We start from the raw sequence: 22,710 nt of genomic DNA, 5'->3' as shown, positions 1-22,710 counted from the left end.
TGGGTTTACAATGTATTTTGGGGCCAGCTCACATATGCAAGGTCATCACTCATGCTCCAAGTGATGATTTGCATGTGTGATGTGCCATCACAGATTAATCAGCATAAACTTTCACCTCTCGTTCCCTGAAGCTCCATACTTTTCAACAAAGCCAGGGTGTACACATTTGGCTGAGAGCATTTAGTAATCAAATGAAGAGTAATCAGTGTGGGGATGCTAAGGTCATCTGGAGCTAAAAATAGGCTTTTACCTTTGCAGAGCAGCAGGGCCAGTTTGGAAATGTTCTCTCTGTGTTCGGTACAAATGGAACCTTTTCACTCTCGAGCACAAACAGACCTTTTCTTGAACCCTGAAAAACCTGGCTCTGCAAATTTGCAGCAAAAGCAGGCTATGAATGGAGTCAATTGGCCAGTTCCTGTGACAACATAAACACCCCTCCCCAGAGAAGCTTCTCCTCTGCTTGAATGAATGTATTAACAAATCAAATTACATGTAGAGCTTTAAACTTTTTTTAAAAAATATAGACAATCTGCCTGAATTATAGGGGGAGGGGCAAGATTTACCATTGACCGAAAGTTCAAGTTGGTAGATTGTAAATCTGTCATATGGATGGCAAAGCCAAGAGAAAAGATGACACACATCGTAGGTGAAGAACCTGTTGTGACTTCTTTTTAAATATTATGTACACCTCCACCCTTAGTAAGGGGTAAGTCCAATGAGGCCAGTGGGACTTCTTTCAGTAAACACGCTTAGGATCAGGCTACAACTGATGGCCGTCCATGCAGGAAGTCTTTAATAATTTTTCTTAACCTACGTAAATCTCCATGTATACATCATCCAGAAATCCCCACAGTAACAGCATAAACTGTGCTTAGCAGTGCCTTTGATTGTGGAAGTATTCCTCTGTCTAGACACTCTAAGGCAGGTCTGTATTTTTTTTTTTTAAAAAAAATTAATATGCAGTTACAGCCTTATGTGAATAGAGAAGAAATAGCTTGCTGGGTCTACAAATTGATCTCAGCATTGTGATGATGATAATAATAATAATAATAATAATAATAATAATAATAATAATAATAATTTGCCATGGAGTTTACATTCTGAGGTAAAACTAATTCAACAGTTATAAAAAGTAACATTTTAAAGGTTTCTTTTTTTAAAAAAATACAGTACTTATTTATTTTATTTTGATTTCAGCTTCTTTTTTAGGGCAACTGAGATGAAAAAGTTGAGGAAGTTACCAAACAAAATGGCACAAGTCATCCTACTGTGCTTTGGCAAACAGTAATTTTCTTTTTGCTCTAGCTTTATTATCAGAACTCTCTGACATATTATTGGAGGAAACAGGATTGGAAGCATGCGTCTCCCCCCTGGTGTGGGACCTAAAAAAGACAAAATTACCCATATCAGGCGAAAGTTCCATCTAGCCTTTTACCGCTGTTTCTGGCAGTGACCAATACCAGTTTTCATGTGGAAAAATAAGTGCTCAGGGCAGCAAGTCCTTTTCAACCTCCCAACCCCAATTCCGTTTTATGTTTCTGTTGTGTCATTTAGACAGGAACCCTGCGGGCAGGGTCTGTCTTCTTTTAACTGATTGTAGGCAAGCTGCTCTCGGTGCCCTTTGGACTTCAGAGAAAGTTAAAAAATGTTCCGAATCAACAAGTAATCAGTAGATTAATCAACTAAAGCTTTAGTTGATTGATTGGTGGGAGCAAATTTTAACTGGTAATTGTTGGGTGTTGCATTAGCCAGGGTCTCACACGGTTTCGGAAAGCTGTTCCTTGCTTCCGTCAGGAACACACTCCCTTCTCTGTCATCCTGTCTGACTAGAGAAGACCTGCTCATCATGAAGGAGAGTACATAACATTCTCATTTGTCAGAAGGCGGCACCTGCCTTCCTTAGACTTTCCATTACTTGCTCTGTGGCTTATAAAAAGAAGAAGAAGAGTTTGGATTTGATATCCTGCTTTATCACTACCCGAAGGAGTCTCAAAGCGGCTAACATTCTCCTTTCCCTTCCTCCCCCACAACAAACACTCTGTGAGGTGAGTGGGGCTGAGAGACTTCAGAGAAGTGTGACTAGCCCAAGGTCACCCAGCAGCTGCATGTGGAGGAGCGGGGAATCGAACCCGGTTCACCAGATTACGAGTCCACCACTCTTAACCACTACACCACACTGGCTTATAAGCCATTGAGAGGACACTGGAATCTTGTAACCTGTCTTTAGCCCCACCATTACCTCTCTGATTAGGGACAGAGGAAGCTGTGATACCACTGGCCTATCTAGCTCTGTATTGTCTACACAGACTGGAAGCAGCTGTCCAAGGTTTCAGACTTCTCCCAGCCATACTGGGAGATGCTGGGGACTGAACCGGGGACCTTCTGCAAGCAAAGCATGTGTCTTACTACTGCTGAAGACCTTGGATTCCCCCAAGCTTGCCGCTCCAGTATTCTCTTTTTCAGGGCTCACACTAGGGAAGGTCCATTTGGCTATGTAAGGGCTGGCCTGATGATGATGATGATGATGATGATGATGCCCACATTACTGGGTTTCCCCATCCAACATCTTATTAAAAATGTCCAATGAAGGCGAGTTCACAACCTCCCGAGGAAGACCTTTCCTCTATAAATAATAATAATTTATACCCCACCCATCTGGCTGGGTTTCCCCAGCCACTCTGGGCGACTCCCAACAAAACATTAAAAACACGCTAAAACATCAGACATTAAAAACTTCCTTAAGCAGGGCTGCCTTCTGATGCCTTTTAAAAATAGGATAGTTGTTTCTTTCCTTGACATCTGATGTGAGAGTGTTCCACAGGGCAGGTGCCACTACCAAAAAGGCCCTCTGCCTGGTTCCCTGTAACTTCACCTCTCACAATGAGGGAAGCACCAGAAGACCCTTGGAGGTCAGGGGACCACAGTGCCTGGGCAGGACAATGGGGGTGGAGATGGTCCTTCAGGTACACAGGACCAAGGCCATTTAGGGCTTTAAAGGTCAGCACCAACACTTTGAATTGTACTCAGAAACGTACTGGGAGCCAATGTAGATATTTTAGGGCTCGTGCTATATGGTCCAGGCGGCAATTCCCAGTCATTTCTAGATGCAGCATTCTAGATTAGATGTAGTTTCCACGTCACTTTCAAAGGTGACTTTGGACTTTGGACAGTTATGGACAGTTATGAGTCCAAAATGATTCCCAGCCTGTGCACCTTGTCCTTCAGGGGTACAGCTGCTTCATTCAGAACCAAGGAGTCCCCCACACCTGCCTGTCCCCTGTCCCCGAGAAACAGTACTTCTGCCTTGTCAGGATTCAACCTCAATCGGTTGACCGCCATCCCCTCACCAAGAGGCCCTTGATGGGCTACTCATGAGCAAGCTTCTCCCCCACAATAGGGCTGAGACAGAAAAATTATCATTTCAGTGCTATCACAGAACCTACTGAAGATGCCCTTTGCTTCTAGCAATGGGTGGAAACTTCAGTAGATTAAATTTAAAGTTTCCACACAGTTCCACATTGTGCTCATTGTATTATTGCCTGTTATGTAGCACAGGATGATTTTGTTTTGCAAGCCTGGAGACACAGGCTAGTCTCTAACTTGTAACAATGGTATGAAGAGCTTTTAGTCACTGTTATGAGCATTAGAGTATTAGAAGTAATAACTCACTAAGGAAGCAAGAGAGGACAATTACATTTGGGTTTGCATAACAGTGGGTGTTATTACTTCTAGGCCTGTAAGAATTTCAGTGGCTGCCTGTTTCAACACAACACAGCCAGTATCAAAATTAAGCCTGGAGTTCCCACCTTTTAGGTGCCCTCATCCAAAAGGGACATTTTCCACCTAAGGTAGGGCAGTCCAACAGGCAGTGCAAAGGCTGCGGGGTGTCCAGTTTTGGCCTCATTCCCCTCCCCACGCGACAAGGCAGTGTGCAGCCTGCAGGTTCCATACCAAAATACTCTTGTGACCCACTTGGTATGAAAAGTTGGGCTGCCCTGACATAAGGCCTCCTGTTAGGGCTGCCATAAGATACATCCAAGAGTCACTCAGAAAAATGGCATCCAGGTGGATTTTTGCTGAATAGGCAAAATGTCTGAGGAAACCTGGACGTATGGCAAGAAGTTGGGCTATTTTTATATATTAAAAAATCTTTAAAAAGAAAAGAAAAGCAGCAAAACAAAGCTTAACAACTCTGTCCGATTTTTCACTTTTCAGAATATGGCAACCCTACCTCCTGTGGAAATGTGGGGCGGAAGATATTTAATCAGGGCATTCCTGAGAATCTCCATTTTGAAACCTCTATGGGTTTAAAATTGGGGCAATTTAACAGGAGACATGAAGGGACAGCTATTAAACAGCTGTTGGTTTGTCATGTGGGCTGCCAGCAAACATTACTACTGCCCATGCACAAAAACACCATGTGCTCCCTGTACACGATTCTCAGTGTTGGAAGAAGCATCTACTAACCACGTCTATGCACTCAGAAATACACATTTAAACCTGAATTTTCATGTAGATTGTTTTTTTAAAGCATAGATAGATTTGGAGAGGGCATGAACAGACTTATGAATGAAAGCGTGTGAAAGTGACACAGACCTAAAATAGACTGACCCACCCTACTTCTCAAGAGGAAAGATTGATAAATCACTGTGATGTTTCTGTAATATCTACAAATATAGAAACAGGGAGTAGCAAGCCGGAATTTTTAACATTAGCTTTATTTCACAAGATGCATATACTGCTTAATCTCAAAGCACTTGCCAAATAATGCACAAACCAAAGAAGGAGCTATCCTTTGAAATTTGCACTTATCTGAAGTTTGCAATGCAATTAAAACTGCACAAATCTTGAATCAGCCACCAGGTACCCTACCACAAAAACAGTGGACGACCAGCCCCAATCAATTTGGGAAGGAAAGTCTTCACATTTGTGCCTCTCTAAATGTGCAATCAACATTTTTCAGTAGAGGATGGCCTTATCTGTATATCTAGCACATATGATAGAATATCTACATCCCATTAAAATCTTCTCTGTGTTTGTCAACGTACAACAGATGGCACCTTTCTGGGATCATCTGTGCGAAATTAAATTTGAGGGATCCTAGTTTCACTGCTTTACACCCCTCCTGATTCAAATTTGAAAATCTGAGTCTAATTCAAAAGCCACAAGGAAAAGCACCATCAAATATTTCAAACAATACTCTAGCAAGCAAGTTTATTGCGACATGGCAAAACTATTGCACTGTTGCATTGTTACACCATTGTGAATGCATAGCAAATAAGCGCACGTTTTAATGGCACTCTCATGAATCATTCAGGAGCATAGCTGTCAACTTACAGATTTGAAAATAAGGGACCAGCAGCCTTGAAAATAAGGGACCAGCAGCCAAAATAAGGGACCTGCAGCCTCACCTGTTCCAGGCACTCCAGTCTTCCTGTCCTCCTGCAGTCTGGTCAAACTCATGCTGGTAGCTCCGAGAACACTGTCCAACCAACTTTGTAACCAGAGGTTCAACTGAATAGAATCTGAATCACATGCACCACAAGGCCTATGCAGCCTCAACTTAAGATGGCTCCCCGGCCTGGCTTTGCACTGCAAAGTTTGCAGCAGCACGTGCAACAAAATGGCGTCCAGCATTCAAAAAACCCCTCAGCTTGCATTAACTAGCCACACACAAGGCATGCAAGCTCCACCCCCCAATCGTTCTTAGACTTCTTATTGGGTGAGCAACACAGCCAAGCGACACAGTTGGAGCCTCCCTCCTCCCTGGCCAGCAGGGAGGGAGGGAGAGGAGCTACTTCCTTTGAAATTTAAGGGACATCATTTAAGGGACATTTAAGGGACATCCATCAATAAGGGACAGCAGCGGGACATGGCCCTGGAATAAGGGACTGTCCCTTCAAATAAGGGACACTTGACAGCTATGTTCAGGAGTGGAGTTGCCTGCGATTTACTTTGAGGAGTTCCTGCTTTTAAATAGCTCCAGGGTGGGAAATATAGAGGCAAGTGTGTAGCAAGCAGGGGCTGTACATGGGCAGACAGGGAATTTATCCTCTTATGGTTCTGGAACAGTCTTCCTATCTGCTTTTGTTCCTTATGTAGAATTAGAGGAACCACGCAGAAGATACGCAAAGCTCCACCAGGGCCGTGTGCATGTATTATTGTATGCAAGGTCAGAAAAAGCATGAAAACCTTGTACTCAAGGCAATATTCAGTTTCCGGAAAATTTCAGCTTTCATTACGTTTTTCTAACAGGGAATTCTGCCCCTTATGGCTGCAAAAATATTTTTTCAGACATGTACAGATCCTGGCTTTGTACTTAAAGATCTGCACTAGCAGCTTTATCGGCACTAAATTATGCACAGCGAGGATCTAGAAATCTCCCCGTTATCCTTCCAGGCAACAACAGTTGCTGGAAGATAAACAAGACAGGATGCTCATAGAGAAAAGTAGCCCCACCAGATCCAGTTGGCTTAAAATCTTGCTCAAAACAAAAATGCCATGACCTCAAAGTTTCCCTGCCGTTCATATTTGGGGCCTTACCAGCCAGAAAAATATGTGCATGTTCCTCCATGTTGACTGAGATGTAGTGGTAGACACAAGAAGTGAGTCCTTTTCAGTCCTGTCTCCATAGCTGTGGAATGGTCCTCCTCAATGAAACCACTCTAACCCCATCATTACATGCATTCTGCCCTGTGGTTAAAACCAGGCTTTGTGGGGAGCTCTCTGGGGAAAGACGGTGTCTATTGTGACTTGTCATCTACTGCAATTATAGTAATTTCGCTGTTTTCTGTCTCATTGCGCTATTTTACTGTGTTTTCATGCTATTTGTTTTAAATGTGCTGCTCTTAGCTGCCTTGGGCTCTTGAACAGACAGTTTTAAACCAATAAATACATTTTAACCTAACATAATGTTCACAATCTTCCCAGCACCACCCAACTCAGCAATTCAAACGGACTCAGGTTCTTCATTACATAACAAAACTCCTCTCCCCTTTCAGCATTATGCTAAACAGAGGTGTTTTCGTGGTAAAATCAACTGTGATCTGTCAGATTATTTCACTTCCTTTCTAGGATATTTAAAGTGCAAGCCGGTACATGTCTACTTAGAACTAAGCACCCTTTGTTCAATTAACTTACTCCCAGGTAAATGTGCACAGGTATGTTTTAAATTTTCAGTAAAATTCATGGTGGTCGTCCGAATAGATTTCTGGGTGTCGAGAAGTGAAGTTTCAGACAGTGCTCTGAGCATTTCACTGCATCACTAGCAAAAACCCTAGGACCCAAACTCTGAAATATGAAAGAAGTAAACAAAGCAGAAATGCACAAAATAAGCATGTTTACATACATTTGCTTAATTTGCACAGGTTGTTGAATTCAGCTCTTAGTGCAGAATTTGGAAACTGCCTTGCACCAGCTCAAAGTGTTTGTCCATGTAGCCTAGTATTGTCTTCTCTGGCAGCAACTATCCAGGGTCTTAGGCAAAAAAAGGTATTTCCCATCACCTGCCAAATGATCGTTGTAACTGGAGAAGCCAGGGATTGGAGACTTCTGCATAATGCTCTAGCACTGACCTATGACTACTTCCTAAGAGTCTTAAAGATTAAAGAACAATAATTGTATTGTAAATAAACACAGCCCTAAACGTCACCCTTAATTAAAGCAAAACAAAACATAACTGTTCTTACCTGTGGTGTGACTGTGCGGAATCCTTCAAAGCACGGAAGTGAGGGAAAATGAAATCCTGTTTTCCATCACAGCCTTTTCATGAGACTCTGTGGGTGTTGGATAGGGGAAAGGACAATGTTAACAGTGAAGCAAGCTTTTGTCTCTCAGGGCCAGCACATAATACAGGATGTTGATGGAGGTTGGGTGTGTAGCCCCGTATACCTCGTATGAATAAAGACACTGTTTAACAATTCATCCATGTGAAAGAATGCACCTGACAATGCTTCCAAGGAGCTGAGGCAGATAGTCGTGACAAATTGCCGGGTCTAGATGGCATCCGCTCAAGAGTTCTCAAAGAACTCAAACGTGAAATTGCTGATCTACTACCAGAAACATGTAACTTCTCCCTCAGATTAGCCTCCATAACCTGAAGACAGGAAAGTAGCCAATTTGACACCAGTTTTTAAAAAGGGATCCAGTGGGGGAATTCTGGAAAATACAGGCCGGTTAGCAAAGCATATGTCCCAGAGACTTGGTGGAAAGCATTGTTAAAGATAAAATAACCAGACATATAGAAGAACAAGCCTTGCTCAAGTACAGCCAGCATGGCTTCTTCAAGGGGATTCTGCAAGGGAAGTCCTTTCTTATGAACCTATTAAGAGTTTTTTTGAGTGCATCAAGAAGCAGGAAGGCTTTCCTGGCGCCTTCATTACATATCTTTTGGCGCCAGGTATAAACATTTCTCTGTAATCAACCCTTTGGCTGATTGACGTGGCCTTTAAAATGTGTTTGTGGGAGGCGGGGTTATTGGTTTGTTTTTGTTTATTATATATTTTGTGTTCTCTTATTATGTTGTGACTGCCCTGTGATCTTTGGATGAAGGGTGGTATACAACCACCCTTTATTTTAATAAATAAAGATATAAGCGGGGGGTTTTCCCAGCCAGAATTCACCTGAACTGAGTTCCAGCACCTCTTTAGCGCTGCATTCCTTCCTTGGGGCTGCGCGGCCGGCAGCATGGTGCTCATGGCTGCACAGTGGAGGCAGCAGTTGGCATGATGCTCATGGCTGTGTGTCAGAGGCGGCAGGCATTATGGCAATTTGGGCAGCGCAACAATTGGTGTGGCGGAGTCTGAGGGTAGCGGCATAAGGCAATGGGATTTATTTTGCCGTTTTGATGGCGCTGAAAGTGGCTGTGGGCAGATTCTCCCCCTAAAAACGTTCCAGCACCTCTTTTTCTATTTAAAAAGCCCTGGATATAAGTGTATTTGGACAACAAGGTACCCCACCAAAGAATCCTGAGAAAGCTTAGCAATCCTGGAATAAGAGGAGATGTCCTCTGGCAGATTGGGAATTGGTGAAGTAGCAGCAAGCAGTGAATAGGAACAAATAGCGGGTTCTCCAAATGGAGAGATATAGAAAGTAGAGTCCCTCAAGGATCAGTATTCTGTGCTTTTTAACTCATTGATAAACATTCAAGAGTTAGGGATGAGTGACAAGGTGGCCTCATTTCCTGATGACCCTAGAGTGTTCAGGGTTGCTCAAACAAAAGGGATTGCGAAGAAGTCCAAAACTACCCCTCCAAACTGAGTGAACAGGAGGTGAAATGGCAAATGCAGTTTAATGGATGTGTGTGCAAAGTGATGCAGCTCAGTGCAAAAATAAATAAAGGCTAAATTCACATATACAGTGGTACCTCGGGTTAAGTACTTAATTCGTTCCGGAGGTCCGTACTTAACCTGAAACTGTTCTTAACCTGAAGCACCACTTTAGCTAATGGGGCCTCCTGCTGCCGCTGCACCGCCAGAGCACGATTTCTGTTCTTATCCTGAAGCAAAGTTCTTAACCTGAAGCACTATTTCTGGGTTAGCAGAGTCTGTAACCTAAAGCGTATGTAACCCGAGGTACCACTGTATGTTCATGGGGTCTGAACTGGCAGTGACTGATCAAGAACAAGACTAATAAAATGTTTATCAGGTACCCAATTGATCTAAGAGATTTAGGAGTTGGAGACAAACGACATTTTCAGGGTCACAGGTTTCTCCCCTTCCCTGATGCTGAAGGAGTACCAGGTTGGGCAAGGATACAGAAGACAAAACTGGGAGGACCAATAGACTGACTTAATATCAGGCGCCTCCTTCCTATTGGCCATTACTCTTTCTGCTGTAGTGTTGGGAGGGCTGAACACCATATTGAAGTTTTAGCTGCCATGCCATTATTGCCTGTCCTCCACCAGTACCACTTCCTGGACAGCTCGTGTGGGAGCAGGTTTATCTGGTGACAGCCTCCTGGAGTTCTGGGGTTCTTCAAGGGGCCAGAGACTTATCTCCCCTTGCAATCTCACAAAAATAGCTAGTGCCTGAAGATTCAGGTATACAGAGGAGGCAGCAAAATACAGTGTCATATTTGCGACATTAGCAATCAGTGTGAACTGTTTTAGAAGAGGATACAGACATGTCTCAGCTTGGATGTGGAAGAAAGGGGTGGGGAGACCCTAAATGATCCTGTCCTTCTCTTTTAAGGACAAACATTCCAGCTAGAGCTGAACAGGACATCAGACACTGTCAAAGAGAAAAGGGCATGGCATTAAAGAATCCATGTTAGATATTGCAGTGTTTGGTCGGTGTGCCTTTTTCTAAAGTTAATTCAGCGCCCCCCTCTCTGCCCATGGATAACAATACAGTTTTGCCACCTATTTTCATGTCCAGAGATGCAGACTATAGAGCTGCATTTTTTTAAAAAAAGCCTCAAAGTCTACTTAGCTCTTCCCAATTTTCCAGAATCACGATGAAAGCCTCCTTCTGATTTTTTTTCTTAGCTTCCATTATTTCTAAATGAACCAATAAGACAGTTTACACAAACAGCAGGTCATATGACAGACTATTCTTGGATTGCATTACTCCAGACGACGACTGGGGAAAATTACATTTTTTAAAAAAATCAGAGGGAAATATTGCAACCTAGCCTTCTTCTTGATATTGTAGAGATGTTTTGCTTTTGTTTTTCAGAGGGGACATTCAAACACTCAGCTGCAGCCTAGGGGCTATAGTCCAGGAATGATTTGATCAGGTTTTTTAAAGGTGTTGTTTGTTGTTGTTGTTTTGTATACACTAGGCCTCAATAAAATCCACTAGTGTAGATTATTAGCTTTACGAGTGTGTCTGGATACAAGTGCTCTCTTTCTTTTTATTCAGGGTTGTAGTCCAGTTACTGTCAGATACTGAGATTTATCTCTGATGCCATCATGTCCTAGAGACTAATCAAAAGCTAAAGTTTGGCGAGTCAGATGTCCTGCTGTACATGTGTTAGGTTATCCAACAGAAATGTGTGAAAATGGCAGCCCTAAGAGAAACTAAGCTGTGCCAGTCAATATTGTGCCCATTAGCCAGGTTCAAACTGTGTTAGGGCTGCTAGACTTCCGGATTTTCCTGGACCGGGATTTCTAAGGTGGACATCTGGGGGGAATTTCTGAAAGGTGGTGCTTTGTCCCGGATCTTAGGCAAGCCAATTGAAAATTGCATTTTTTGGTGTTGGGGGAGGGGGAGCTCAAGGAGTCTATCTTAAAAAGCTTGACAATCCTAAACTGTGTTGACGCTGGCAACCAATGCCTTCAGTGAATAAATGGGTACGTTGTTTGGGGCTATTTGATGGTAAAGGAAAAAAAATAAAAGGACCCCTGGACGGTTAAGTCCAGTCAAAGGCGACTATGGGGTTGCAGCGCTCATCTCGCTTTCAGGCCAAGGGAATTGGCGTTTGTCCACAGACAGCTGACAAACGCAGCCAGCATGACTAAACTAAACCACTTCTGGCACAACAGAACACTGTGATGGAAACCAGAGCACATGGAAATGCCGTTTACCTTCCCACCGCATCTATTTGATGGACATGTTTGCTGCACATTTTGCAATGAAAGCTGTAAAGAGCTCAGGGGAAACAAATGTCTCCAAAGACAAGGAGAGGTGAGATGGACTGAAAAGCTGTGACTGGCCAATGTGTGGTGTGTGTTCATCGGATTACAGACACGAGCCTTCTCTTCACACTTAGTGCTGCACCACCATATGGTGGGTAACTTTCTACAGCAGAAAGCGTGACTTGTGCAGGGGCGAAGAACCAGTGACCCTCCCAGATGTTGTTGGACTACAACTCCCATCATCCATGCTGCCTGGGGGCTGATGGCAGTGGGAGCTCAGCAATATCTGGGAGGGTCACAAGTTTATTAGGTTCATTTGAAGAACATATTCAATATAGGGATTTCTGACATTTGGCATGAGACAGGTCTAGAAAAGAGGAATAAATGAAAGCAATCTATATCTATTCACCCTTTAATTTTAGAGATCGCCAGAACAACTTGCTGTGTCTTTCATATTTTCCTTTCTGGAAATATTAATGGCATTTCCAGCAAATATTTATAACAGACTTTTTAAAAAAAGTATATTGAAATATGCAGCTGTCTCATTAATAATACTCTGCTTCCATCCCAGCACCACAAAATGATTGACACAATCAAGACATTCTCTCCTTTGGAGTTTTGCTGAGAGTTTGGGAATTCTTTCCTCTCACTTTGCATAGAATGTGCTCATGGAGGGATAAATTGAATAGCTTGCCTATAACAGATCTGTGTTTCGGTTTATCTGTGCTTTCTTTTGTAAAGGAGCAGCACTAAAAGCTTGTCACATAGGAGGGTTTTGAAGGGTGCGCATACCTTGACAGGTGTTTGTAAATAAAGGAGTCATATTTTATTACTGGAGTGCATTTAGGCAGAGCAGCAGATAAAAACACAATAGATGGATGGATCATTGTTTGCACTGACCTTTGGTTAAACGAGGGTCTATGCAGGTAAACAAAATATCCAGATAACAGCAAGATATCACAAATCAAAGACACAAAAGAGCAGCACCCAGCTTAAGAACAGAGGTGAGGACAAGTTCAAAAGCAATATAGACAAAAACATTTTCTGTGAGGCAAGATCTACAATGTGGAGGGGGAAGTTAATCACTTTTGAAAGGGGGGTCACTGCATAAAAGACCCTGAAGCTCTCAGTAAAAATAGAAGGGGTGCAGAGTTAGGCTGTGCATCAGCTGATCTTAGTACCCTAGCTGCATGAGCATTCAGGATCAGCACCCTAAAGGTAAGCCCAAGCACCCTGAATCAGGCTCCAAAATAAAACAAAAACAGGCATCACATTATGGCCTAGATGACTGGGGACCTTAACAGCTGAGCATAGGAGAGTAATAGATTTTGATCTGCAAGACTCGAGGGAATGTCAGATTCAAACTAACAGATTTCTCATGCAAGAGGACCTGAGGTACTTTTTGATACCCAGCGAAACATTAACACCTATGCATAAATTAATGAGGTTTGCCTTGTTACATCAATCAGCAGTGACAGGCAAGTAGATGAGAAAGATAAGCCCACAGGAAAATGTGGCAGAGGCGAAGCTGGGTGGTGGAGGGCCGCTGACAATTTAGATGCCAGATTTGGGAAGTTAAAGAAGCAAATGGATACCAATTCCACAAGAATGCTACAAATCTGTATGCTCCGTTGATTCCTTAAATGCAAGTTCCAAGCTTGCGGATCCATCATGGAGAGGAGGGAAAGGCCTAATCCATTCCCTTTCCCACACAATTGATCTCCTCCAGGATCTAATGAGTTACAAGAGTCCATTCCCAAGTTGAATAAGTATGTCTGAAAAAGTCTGGTCCCCAGACAAATGTGTAGGGAGGGGGAAGCAGCAGGAACAAGGGATGCTATATAGCAGAGCCATGGGGGGGGGGGCGGCGGCGGCGGCGGCGGCGGCGGCATGTGATTGTGTGGTCTGTGAGTCCATGAACAAAAACACTATGCTTGGTCTCCTTATTTCATTTGTCCATCCATGAAGCTAGCTCTAACAGCTTACAGGCTAGGAAACCAGCAAACCACAGAATTTGCCCAACGAAGGTTGCTTTCTGTTTTAAGGTATGTTCGTCCTAAAGTTGCTCATCTCTGGGCACATCTACCCTTCTGCTTGCCCCCTGTGATGATTATGAGTTACTCGTGCGTAAACTGGTGCCTCTCTAGGCTAATTTGCCTTGTTAAACCTTTCTGACTGCACAGCCCTTTCTCATCATGACTGTCTCAGTCACTAGCAGAATCCGTCAGTGGGCGTTTCTTGAATCTCTTCCAACATAAGAGTTGTTTGACACCCAATCTCCTCCGCCTCTCACTGCGCGGGAGCCTTCTGCGCAGGGTGGGCGTAGGTAGCGGAGGACCTGTCCCCTCCTCACTGAGTTCCAGTGAAGAGTCCGTGAGCCCTCTCTCCGATTTCCCCATCAGCTCACTTTTGTTCCTGGTGTTGCGCTTAAATGCTTCCCCCTCCACTGAGCTGCTTCTCCCCCTGCTGGGTCCTTCTCCAGCATCATCTAGGAGCCTCCCCTTCGCCTCCCGCTCTGATGTCAGTTCCCTGACATCCACCTCCCCCCCAGAATCCCCTCCACCCCTGGACCGACCTGTGGGACCAACTTCGTCCCCTTCGTCGGTCGAGGAGGCGGGGAAACCCCGGAAGGAACTGTCACCATCTTCTGTGGTTTCGAAACCCGCTTCCCAATCGCTCTTCCACCTACCAACGGGGTGGTCTTCCCCGTCTGACACTTCTTCCTCCGAAACCTCTCCTCCCTCCTCCTCGGAGTCAGAAAATCCCTCAAAAACCTCTTCCTCATCTGTGGTTCCAAATTGCTCCTCCCAGAATCTCTCCAGGGGTTTGGGTTTGTCCGGGAACCGGCGGTGGAATACCTCCACCAGATACCTGTCCTCGACGGCTTCCGTGGGGACCCACGTGTTTTCGGACCTGGGTTCCCCTTCCCACGCTACCAAATACTCCACCCGGCGCCCTTGCCACCTTGAGTCCAGTATTTCCGTGGCCCTGTGGTGGTGTTCCCTTTCTTCTACCTGCGGGTGTGTGGTGACTTCTCCCTCTTGCCCCTGGAATTCCCGCCCTTCCCTATGCGGTGAGAGCAGGGACCTATGGAAAACCGGGTGTATTTTCATGCTATCAGGCAACCTGAGCTTAAATGCCACGGGATTAACTTGCTGTATTACCTCAAAAGGTCCCAGCCGTCTGGGCTGCAACTTCTTGCACCCCCCTTTGAAAGGTAGCCCTTGGGTGGACAACCACACCCGGTCCCCCACCCGTATGGTCTCCCCTTCCCTGCGGTGCTTGTCTGCCTGCCTCTTGTAAGTTTCCTTGGCCCGCTCCAAGTTCATCTTAAGTTGCTGGTGTAGGGCCTCCATTTCTTCCACAAACTGCTCTGCAGTGGGTACGCTCCAGCTTTCCTCCCCACTCCCCGGGAAGGCCCTAGGATGACACCCATGGTTGGCCATGAATGGGCTCATTCCCGTGGACACGTGTTCCGCGTTGTTGTACGCGAATTCAGCCAGCGCTAGTTTTTCTACCCAATCGTTCTGCCTCTCGCTGACATAGCAGCGTAGGTATTGCTGGAGTATACTGTTCGCTCTTTCTGCTTGCCCGTTGGTCTCTGGGTGTCTCGCCGTCGAGAAACCCACCTCCACCTGCAGTAAGCTCATGAGCTTCCTCCAGAACCGGGAAGTAAATTGTTTTCCGCGGTCGGAGATAACCCTCAAGGGGGCGCCATGCAGCCGGAATATGTGCTCCACAAACAACTGGGCTGTTTCCTCTGCCGTTACAGCATGTGAGCAAGCTATAAAATGGCACATTTTTGTCAGTAGGTCGACCACTACCATGACTGCTGTCTTTCCCCCGGACTTGGGCAAATCTGTCATAAAATCAATGGATACCACCTCCCAGGGTTTCCCCGGCGTGGGTAAGGGTTCCAGCAATCCTGTGGGGGCAGCCCGCTCCCCTTTTGCCCTTTGGCAGCGGTCGCACCCCCGTACATATTCCCGTACATCTTCCCTCACCCTGGGCCACCAGAACTGCCTGGTCACAAGCATCATGGTTTTGTGCTGTCCAAAGTGCCCTGCTGTGGGGTTGTCGTGGAGTTGTTTGAGTACCTTTCCCCTCAGGGTCTCCCCCGGTACGTACAGCGCTCCCCTATAGTACAGTACCCCTTCCTTCTCCTCAAACCCTTCTTGGGTCCCTCTTCCGTCTCGTAGTTCCCGGATTTTAGTTTGCGCGAACACATCGTTTCTGGTCAGCCCGGCTAGTTCTCGTTTCCCCACCAAAGTTCCCCCACACACCCATCGGTCCTCGGGGATCACGTGTCGTTTTTCCGGCGCCCCCTCTCCTTCCAGGTACTCCGGTTTACGCGAGAGAGCGTCTGCTCTTACGTTTTCCTCTCCGGGCACGTAGCGGATTTCAAAGAAAAACTTGGAGAACTCCTGTGCCCATCGAATCTGTCTCTGGTTGAGTACTCGTGCGGTTCTCCAATACTCCAAGTTCTTGTGATCTGTGCAAACCTGGATCTGTTGTTGCGCTCCTATCAGTAGATGACGCCAACGACGAAAGGCCGCGTAGATTGCCAGCAGTTCGCGGTCATACACTGTATAGTTTTGCTCCGACTTGCTCAGTTTTCTCGAGAAAAAGGCACACGGTTTCCATTCTTGCTTGCTCTTCCCTGGCTGCAAAAGGACCGCCCCTACGGCTCTGTCGGACGCGTCGGTCTCTAGCCTCAGGGGTTTCTCCAGATCCACGTGCAGGAGTTGCTCTTCTGATGCGAACGCCTTCTTCAGTTTTTCGAAGGATTGCTGGGCCTCTTCTGTCCACACAAACTTCTTTTTGCTACTGAGACAATCCGTGATGGGCGCTGTCAAGTGGGCGAAGTTCTTGATGAACTTCCTGTAGAAGTTGCTGAACCCTAGGAACCTCTGTACGTCCTTCCGTGTTTTGGGAGCCTTCCACTCCAGCACTGCCTGCACCTTGCTTGGGTCCATCGCTAAGCCTTTGTCAGACAACTTGTACCCCAGAAACTCGACTTCTCTGGCGTGAAACTGACATTTTTCCAGCTTGACCCACAACTGGTGCTTCTGCAGTCGTTGTAACACTTCCCTGATGTCTCTAACATGTTGTTCCTCATTGTCCGAATAAATTAAGACGTCGTCCAAGAAGGCTACGCAGTTCTTGTACAGCAGAGACCCCAACACATGGTGCATGAAAGCTTGAAAACAGGCGGAGCCCGACTGTAATCCAAAGGCATAACTAAGTACTCAAAGGCACCTAGGGGTGTGAACATTGTGGTCTTCCATTCGTCCCCCTCCCTCATCCTGATCAAATTGTATGTGCCCCTGAGGTCCAGCTTGGTAAAAATTTTGCCTTTCCTCACTCGCGTTAAAATGTCGTCAATCCTGGGCATTGGGAAGGTCACGGGTTCTGACACCAAATTGACAGCTCTATAATCCACTACGAGCCTGGGTTTATTTGTGTCCTTTTTGTCCACAAAGAACACCGGACTGCCCCCTACTGCCTTTGATTCTCTTATGAAGCCTCTTTTCAGGTTCTTGTCAATAAATTCTCGCAACTCCTTCATCTCCCTGTCTGACATGGCGTACAGCTTACCCACTGGCAGCTGAGCCCCCGGAAGCAAGTTGATCTGGCAGTCAAAGGGCCTATGGGGTGGAAGTCTATCTGCCTCCTTCTCGCTGAAGACCTCCCGCAGATCTGCGTATTGTGGCGGCACCTCCCCTTTCCGCTCCACCGCCATCCCAGCCACCCTGGCCACGGTCATTCTTGGGGCTTCCCCCCCTAGACAGTGTTCCAGGCAGTAAGCTGACCCAAAGGTGACTGTCCTCTGATCCCACGCCACCACTGGATCATGTTGTGCTAGCCAGCTCATCCCTAATATTATTGGGGGTCCTGCTAGTGAGGCGACGTGAAAGGCGATGGTCTCCGAGTGCCTGGACACCCTCATTCTCATTGGCGGGGTCTGGTGTGTCACTTCCCCTCCTAGAAGCTCCCTGCCATCAATGGTGGTCACTTGCAAGGGAAAATCCAAAGGCAGTAAGTGGAGCTGGTGCTCTAATGCAAAGTCTTTGCTGAAGAAATTACATGAGCTGCCTGAATCCAGCATCCCTTTCACCTTGACTGGGTGCCCGTTCGGGAGTTCTAGCACCACTTCGATGGCTATTGCTGCCTTGGGGGGGTCTGGTTGGGGCACTTTTACTGGTGGCTGGCCTGGCTGTTGTGCCCCTTGATTGGCAGCCAAGCGTTCCCGTTTCCCTGTTCCTGTTCCTTTACCACCTCCTTCTCACCCCCTGCGGTTCCCACCATTCCTTGCCAAGCCTTTCTTTGAGGGCAGGCTCTGGCAAAATGGCCTGGCCGCTGGCAAAGGTAGCACTTCTTGGAGGTTTTCCAATCCTTTCCCTCCTTCTTGCGCCCTTCGCTGGTGCTTGAAACTTCCCGCGCGCGTGCCCCATCTATTTCCATTGGCTCTGCTGGCGGGGAGGGCTGCCTTGGTATTTCAGGAATGCGGTAGTCATGGCAACGTTGCTCTCTCCCTTCCCGCCTCTCCTGGGCCCGCGCTTCCTGGCGCATGCCAATCGCAAGCACAGCCTTGGTCAGCTGATCCATCCCCTGTGGGCGGGGTGCGCGGGAAAGTTCATCCTTAACCGTTGGGGACAACCCCTCCTCGAATAACATCTGTATGGGTTCGGAGCCCAGTTCCCACCCGAGGCGGTGAACTATCATGGCAAAGCGCGACCAGTAGTCCCTAACTGACTGGCTCCCCTGTTTACAGTTCATCAATTCCCGCTTTGTCACACTTTTTTGAACATCAGTGGAAAACATCGCGTCCATTGCTTGGAAGAATTTCCTCAGGTCCTGCATGGCGGCATTCTGTGTCGCCATAAGGGGCCTGACCCATTCCCTGGCCCCGTCCTGCAGGTGACCCACAACATATGCCACCCGCGCCGCGTCGTCTTCAAAATCGTTATGCTGCAATTCCAATGCGTACTCTATTTCCGTTCGAAACGCACTGTATTCTTGCGGCTTCCCCCCAAACTTGTGCACCAGTCCCGGTACCTTCCTTGCTATGGGGGTGGGTCTGACCTGTGCATCTTGAGACCGCCTTTCGTCCAGCCGCGCCGTCAGAATGGCCACATGCTGCTCCAACTCTCGGTTCCTCTCCACCAGCGTTTGCCCTCCAGCTGCTCCCCCCTGGGTGCCTGCTTCTCCGGGCTTGCTCATGATGCTGCCTGCCTGCTGCTGCGCACGAGCAACTTTTCAGGGACTGACGGATTGCTGTGATGATTATGAGTTACTTGTGCGTAAACTGGTGCCTCTCTAGGCTAATTTGCCTTGTTAAACCTTTCTGACTGCACAGCCCTTTCTCATCATGACTGTCTCAGTCACTAGCAGAATCCGTCAGTGGGCGTTTCTTGAATCTCTTCCAACATAAGAGTTGTTTGACACCCAATCTCCTCCGCCTCTCACTGCGCGGGAGCCTTCTGCGCAGGGTGGGCGTAGGTAGCGGAGGACCTGTCCCCTCCTCACTGAGTTCCAGTGAAGAGTCCGTGAGCCCTCTCTCCGATTTCCCCATCAGCTCACTTTTGTTCCTGGTGTTGCGCTTAAATGCTTCCCCCTCCACTGAGCTGCTTCTCCCCCTGCTGGGTCCTTCTCCAGCATCATCTAGGAGCCTCCCCTTCGCCTCCCGCTCTGATGTCAGTTCCCTGACACCCCCTGTGTAGAAAGAATGGGTCCAAGTGGTCTTCTGCTTGTCCCACACTTTCCAGGCATGGGCCTGAGAGATTTTTGCCTTTGCGTTGCGACTTTCTGCTGGAGAACCCTCTAAACCGGAGCAAATGTCAATCCAGAGAAAACCATACTGACGGTGGCCCCGATTCAGTGGTAAACAGTTGGTATTTCTGGAGGGAAGCATCAGGGCAAGTGGAAGTGGCAGATAAGCCATCTACCAGGGCTTCCAGTTCCACCAATGTCCTGACCTGTGCTTTGCTCCTCTGCTTCAAGATTTCATCATTCATACCTAGCAAGGCCAGGCAAAAGCTTCATCTGGCCAATATATATGAAGAGAAATTTGCGCTAAAAATCTGGTGAATTTTCACGAGGACTTGCTTCCCCCCGCCAAAAAACTGATGTAGTAAATTTCAGATAGGAAGACCGAAAACACAAGCTTGATCAACTCACTCGTCCCTATTTGAGGAAGGGTAACTAACCTATCTCTGCACATCATTTACAATTTCCTAAACTTCAGGGGCTTCTGCTCTTATTGTAGAATCTCACCAGTGAAGATCAAATAGCTATTGGTGGCCAATGCTACAAGCAGAGAAGATATCAATCTTCATGAGTGGTTTGTCTCTGAAAATAACAGCAGGCCAAATGAATAGCAGAATGGGCGGAATAAAACACTTCTCTCCTCTTGAAAATCAATGGTGTCAGATAGACATAAAGCCTTAAGATCAGTGTACACTCTGAGGCTTAATTAGAAGTCAAACATTTGTCTAGGAAATATCAATGACCAGTCTGTGTAAATGGCTGACTATTGTATCCTCTCTGCACTGCAAACCAACCAACCAACCAACCAACCAACAAACAAATGCTGGTTTAAAACAGACAGCTTTTTACAAATGATAGTCGATAGTAGATAGGTGTTAAAAGGTCAAGGATTGGCTTGAACAGTAATAGGTTTTGATTTTTCGATGGACATCTAGGAAAGTCTCTATGCCGAACTAAAAGAGCAAGCAACATGTGTGTGGCTTACACACTAATCCTTGCCTCCCAGTTCTCAGGTTCTTACTATAAGAAAGGACTTACCAATCACTCAGCATGTGCCCAAGCAATGTTCTCCTGACTGGTTGGTTTCCCCTAAAAACGCACACAATGTTATGCTGTGGCTGCACATTGCAAAGTAATAGAGAGCAAGCTGCCTTTCGGGAAAGATGTGTTATTATGACTTAAATTCCAAGAAATCCCAGGACTTAAGATCAGCTAAGACACATACATGGATCTAAAGAACATCACTATGTTCACATCCTCAATCAAACGAGCCTGAAATGATCCAAGCAATGGCAACAGATGTCATAGGTGACAAGTGAAAACCCCTTTACCAGCAAGATTTTGAGAAAAAGCACCACAGTGACTTAAAGAGGCTTCACAAGCTGGTAGATCTTCCTTCTCACCCCTTGGAAAACATCAGGTGGATGGAGTGGAGAGGAATGATTTATTGGTCGTTACCGCCACCACTACATAGACCTGCGTATAGCATGGCTGGCCATATTTAGTATGTGTCTTACAGCACATGGGCAGATAGGGCTGCCTCCCTGTCTGTTTCATTGCTCTCATTGTGTAGAATCAAAGAATTGGAGGTGAAGCTTTTAGTCCATCTGGTCCAAACTCCTTCTTGATGCAGGAAGTCCAGAGCTAGAGTATCCCCAAGGGGTGGGGGAGGAGAATGGTGTCAGTTTTGCTGGCCAACCACCCATTCCACATCAGAATTATCTCAGAGTTATCTTTGGAGTCTAGTTGGTTCTGGAATTGTACTGAAGCGATGTAGAGCAGATGCCAAACTTTTTGGGACGGCCAACCACAAAATTCATCTTGTGTGTTCTTTAGTGCACATGGCAGGAGGGTATTAGAAATAATAGGAGACCTTTGTGCATGTTTGCAAGAGGAAAGATGGAAAGGCTACCTGCTCCTCGGCTCAAGTAAACCAACTGGCTTTGAAGGCTAACAGAAAGCTACAGTTGAAAAAGGCCCCTGAATGAAACCTTTATTGTTTAAGAACATCACAGGTAAAGTTCCATTATGGTGCAAGAGAGAGTTGTGACATACAGCATAACTCTGGTTATAACAGATGCTGCGATTCAACAGATACCCATGACATCTGTGCAAGACAACTACATTCCAAGCAACAATCCAATCCTGAGTGATTGTGTTAGCTGGGGAAGATTTTCTCAATAACAATAAAATATAGTTTGAGTGTTGCATGCCTTTTTTCCACACAGATTAAAATAGCAATCCCATGTACACCAACTTGGGTGTAAGCTTCATTGATCTCAATGGGACATTCTCCAGAGTAAACATTTGTATAGTTCAGAAGATGCTGGAAAAGTGTAAATGCCTCGTGGATTCAAGTCTCAGTTAAATCCAGTGATCTAAAGGCCTGAGGTCACTTTCATGTGTACCAAGAAGGCTCTCAACAAGTTAATCTTCTGGTAGGTTTTGGGGGTGATGGGTGTATGCCCCCTTTGTCCAAGCTGGGAAACTGTCAGAGAGGACTTTCAAATATCACCAATAGAAAACAAAGCAGATGGAAATGTTGACGTCATTGGGAGGAATTTTCCTGAGGTCAGACTTTATCAGAAGCATCTAGACAACAAGCAAGGACATTTCACTCAACTGGGCGTCCTCCTTTCCATCTAAAGCTTTTTATTCCATTGTTATATTATGAAGCAAGAAGCTTCACTTCTTGTGAATTAATCTCCAAATGGTGTCCTTCACTACTATCAAAACATGCTGTGAACGTATCATTAGATTTGACTATCTGTGCAAAACATCAGCCTTCAAGGTTATGCATCAGGCTGCTGCCTACTTTTAAAAAACGCCTATTGAAATGTTTCCCTTACTCTCCTGTTAAAGCAGAATTTACTAGCCCTCTCCAAGCATTCCTAATGGGAAAATGAGATTAAAGGGGCTGTGAAGTCCTGTGTGTCCATTAACCAGACATCATTCCCAGATGCAGAGAGGTGGACACCATCTGGTCTAAAAGGAGTCTCTTTGCCAAATACGAATCCTGGCCTAAGAATGTGAAACAATCTTTTCGTCTTAGGGCTTATCCACACTTCCTCTTGTTCCACTGCTTTCCCTGAGGAAAACTGCTCTTCAGCTCTCAATTGGAACAAATGGCAATTCAGGTTTTCTCCAGAATGATGTTGGCTCAAAAGAGCTAAAGAGTGGGTTTCCCCTGGGAAAAGAGCAGGGCAAGGGGGAAACTGCTTTGAACCATGCTTGGAAAGTGCAAGTCAAGTAGAAGACTGCTAGAAAAGCATGGGATAATTGGAAGGCTGGACGAGCCCTTAATCAGACTACAAATATACATGCATTTTAAGGGTTGCAAGTTTTAACCCATTTAATTTGCA

The 22,710-nt window shown here is 45.9% G+C and overlaps 1 protein-coding gene across 1 annotated transcript in view; it reads right to left on the bottom strand.

The window, feature by feature from the left end:
- Positions 1-22,710, bottom strand: part of RAB27B (RAB27B, member RAS oncogene family) — a 112,625-nt gene that overhangs the window by 55,074 nt on the left and 34,841 nt on the right. Inside the window, exon 3 of the mRNA XM_080973681.1 lies at positions 7,689-7,775. The gene's annotated coding sequence lies outside the window, so the exon portion shown is untranslated. The remainder of the gene's footprint in view (positions 1-7,688; positions 7,776-22,710) is intronic.

Source organism: Podarcis pityusensis (genome assembly GCF_964106645.2).
Source record: "Podarcis pityusensis genome assembly, chromosome: 11".
Taxonomy (NCBI): domain Eukaryota; kingdom Metazoa; phylum Chordata; class Lepidosauria; order Squamata; family Lacertidae; genus Podarcis; species Podarcis pityusensis.
Note: the sequence above shows the minus strand (reverse complement) of the source record. Positions and strands in the feature narration are given on the sequence as shown.